This window comes from Sorex araneus, chromosome 6 (assembly GCF_027595985.1).
Source record: "Sorex araneus isolate mSorAra2 chromosome 6, mSorAra2.pri, whole genome shotgun sequence".
Taxonomy (NCBI): domain Eukaryota; kingdom Metazoa; phylum Chordata; class Mammalia; order Eulipotyphla; family Soricidae; genus Sorex; species Sorex araneus.
In genome coordinates this window covers 13,051,093-13,054,920 of record NC_073307.1, presented here as the reverse complement: position 1 = coordinate 13,054,920, position 3,828 = coordinate 13,051,093, and the positions used below count along the sequence as shown (strand labels likewise).

General features: G+C 40.7%; 1 non-coding gene across 1 annotated transcript; it reads right to left on the bottom strand.

Annotated features, from left to right (window-relative positions):
• Window positions 1–2,675: 2,675 nt before the first annotated feature.
• LOC129406136 (U12 minor spliceosomal RNA) lies at window positions 2,676–2,825 on the bottom strand. Its single transcript, XR_008630810.1, has one exon. It is a non-coding gene; the product is annotated as a U12 minor spliceosomal RNA (small nuclear RNA).
• Window positions 2,826–3,828: the final 1,003 nt, after the last annotated feature.

Sequence of the window (3,828 nt, the reverse complement as noted above, 5' to 3'; positions counted from 1 at the left end):
GACCCAAAAAGCAAAAAAAAAAAAAAAAAAAAAGGATTAAAACGTGAAAGTGGAAAGGACCTATTATTTGCAGCAGTGGTCAGAAGATCAGGGCCCCTGTAGGATATTGATCACAGTATCAGTATCCTAGGATTTACCAGATATTTCTAGACAGGTCTTTGGGATCAGCTAAACAGCATCCTCTAGTTATGGTAAGACATGGGGTTTTGGTTTAGGTGTGTTAAAATGAAATATTTTAAGTGGAGAAACATGTTGTTTCATTTTAGGGAGATGCTTACAGCTTCTGTATAATGAGAGCAAGAATAGAAATGGAACCAGAACAAGGTACAGGTATTGCTCTCACAGAGATAAAGGACTGGATAGAAATGAGTGGTAGACAAAACAATGGATTGGAGATGGTTGAGATGGTAACAAGGGTCACTACTGAGGAAGATTCAGGAAAGAAAGATTGACTAGAGCAACAAGATGGATGGTAATGTGTTTTTCTCTCTTTCCTCTTCCATAGAACTTCCAAATAAGGCGAAGAAGGAGGAGGAGGAGGAGGAGGAGGAGGAGGAGGAGGAGGAGGAGGAGGAGGAGGAGGAGGAGGAGGAGGAGGAAGAGGAGAGGATGAGAGGGAGGGAGCAGTTGTATTGGTAAGGGAGGGATTGTGAGAGTTCTATTTTGGTGCAGTCTGAGATGTCTAGGGATTATTCAAGCTGACAGACAGATAGGCAGTTAGTTCCAGCGAGAGAGTATAGCAGACAAGGTGCTTGTCTTGCATGAAATCAATCTGAGTTTAATCCCTGGCACCTCATTCCCTGAACATAACCAGAAGAATCCCCGAGCACAGAGCCAGGAATAATCTCTGAGTACTTCCCAGTGTGACTCCAAACCAAACCCAACAAAACCAAAGACAACAAATATGCAGATTTCTTAAAATCAGGGCTTACGAGACGTGATTCTGGGGTGAAGATCAAAATGTGTGTGTCACTGGAATATGGGTGGTACTATGAAAGGGCAAAGGAGTGAAGGGGTTCCAGATTATTCAAGGGGTCTCCTATAGAGGAACAGAAAATCCTTCAAGCATCCTGCCGAGGAAACTGAAACAGGTGTCACTGCAATAAGAAATGCATGAGAGAAATTCACAGTCCCCTTAAGCTCCATTGATACTGAAAGTATTTGGAGTTAAAAACAGGTAAAATTGTCTGGAGCAGAGAGAATAAAGCGACTTTTGAATCCTTTGTGCTGCATGCAATCAGGCCCAGGAGTAAAGATTGGAGGCATCATTTCTTTTAGGAAGAGCCTAGAAGAGGAATAAGAAATATTTGGGCTTTTTTTGGGGGGGCATGCTCACAGGTTACTGCATGTAACCTATGCAATTCTCAGGGGTTACTCCTGGTTCTGCATTCAGGAATTACTCCTGGTTTTGAGGGTGGGGAGCAGCAGGTGAGGAAACATATGGGATGCCAGGAATCAAACCCAGGTCGGCCACATGCAAAGCAAACACCCTATCCACTGTATTATTATTCAGGCCCTAGAAACTGCCTTTTTTGGTAAAAACTATGGTCAAAACTATTCTTAGGGACTCAAAGAAGATGCCCCAGCAAATATTCTGTCACCACATCAAAATATTAAACTAAGATACATAAATAATAAAAACAGGATTCCTTTGACCCAGTGACCTTACTTCACCATCAAAGAGTCAACCTTTGGCTAAAACTTTACTGTGTCTAGGGGTGATTCCAAACTTCCCCAGCAAGTTATTTCCAAGACCACTGTCTCAGTAACAGAGCAAGTTTGAGCATTCCACATAAAAACTCACCAGAGCTGACTTCTGTCTGAAATGATTAAACCTTTTGCCAAAACCTTTACTTCTGGCAATACCTGTGCTTTTGGGAGCCTACAGCTCCATTTCTGGACTGTGAGATGCGAAGGCAGCAGAAAGACAAACAGTATCAAACCTCCTGACACCTAACACTCAAACCGAGATTCTCAGACCACAATTTTGATGATAATTAAACTGAGACATTCACTGGCAAAAGCCGTGACTGAGGTTACATAGTCCCCGCCAAGGCAGATCCAGTGACTTCTGATTCCTTCTACTTTAAACACCACATCAGCTTCATTATTAAAGTACAATTGCTACCACATGCAAGGAAAGCCTGAAAGTCTCAGAAATCTCAGCCAGAGTAGTTAATGCTGAATCATTTTTAGCCCTTGTTGCTCAAGCTCCTGCAAAAGACAAAACTCCTTTTGTTATTCAATAGACTTGTTCTTAAATATCAACCTGCCTACATAAGGCAGAGCTGCTGAAAACTGGCACCGTTCTTTTTAATAGCCAAGACATCTCCTTCAAAGAGGTGGCAAAATTTTTGTCAGTGCATCTTGGCAACGATTCCCAAGAATTCTTAAGTGTTTTCCACAAAAGGCAAGAGTGTTGAAATGAGAGATCTGCTTCAATTCACTTGCCAGCAAACAGTTATTTCACTGCAGAGTATTTGAGGTATAAGAACAATGAAATTTACAATGAAAGTTTCGCATTCAAATTTAAACCTAGAATTTTGAATGGGCCAAATTTCTCCTCTGGGGTAGGCAAAAACTGGTTTATTGTAAAGTTGTTGAAGACAGCCTCAAAAACAAAAAGTAAACTATGAATGGAAGCACACTTTTCACCAAGTACACCTTTTTTTTTTAAAGTTTTTTGCTCTTCTCAGGCATTCTGCAAAGTAGGTAGGTCACCCTAGGGGCAAACTTTAGTAGCTCAAAAATTTGTCTCACATTAGCAGTGAGGATTCGGGCATCCCCCAGAATCGTTATTTTCCTTACTCATGAGTTTAAGGCATACCATGCACTTGACTGTGTGAACCAGTCTGGAGCAGACCATGCAAAACTAAGAAATTCATGTGACTCAAGGTGGATGATGTTGAGGAGGAAATTAATTTCCCTCTGCTTGTTTAGGTCCATTGGCTGTAAAATAATTAAGTTGACCCAAGAGCAATCAGTGTGAGAAAAGGCAACCTTTAATTACGCAGCCAAGGTGGGAGATGGAGAGGGCACGCATATGACCCTGCTTTTGAGTCATTCTAGAGATAGGATCTTCTCAACATGGAGCTTCAAGTTTGGGAGGGCAAATCCCCAATGTCAAGCTTTGCAATTTAAAGAAAAGGGATTTTGTAAGGTTTATTCACGTATGTGTGTATCAGAAACCAGCCCTGTAAATCCTGACCTGGAGATTTGCCTATTGGGCTGTCTCTCAACCCCCAGGGCCACTAGGGATGAGCTGTTTGCAGGAAAAGGGATACTTAGGAAAAGCATCATTCTCCAATCCTCTGTCTCAATCTGCACATTAATTCTAGAATAAATAATTAATATCAATGTAGCTCTCAGATCATTTGAATTAAGTGAAAGCTATTTTATAGGCTTAAGTTACTAGACTTCCTACTTTTGTTAAAGAAATTTATTAGGAAATCACAGATGTTTAATATTTTCTAGTTAAAAGTTATAATAAAATCCTCTGTGTGTAAGAGCAGAAAGTACAGGAAGTTCAGAAAGTTCTGTGGCACATGGTAGATAGGGATAAATATTGAGACAAACAGCTAAACGACGAGTGGAAACTAAGTTATTTCTATATGTGCTCTTAAAATTTACATTTTGTTTTCCATTTTGTTGAGTAGCTGCATAAAATACTTCAGGTCCAAAACACATTGGAAATACAATTTGAGTGGGGAAGTTCAGATCTGGCCCCTGATAGTCTGAGGACACAGCCATAGGCTACACTAGCATGAGCACTAGCTAATGAGCATCCCAAAACTCATTCTGTAGACAGAGCATCATTTTGCTCCCATT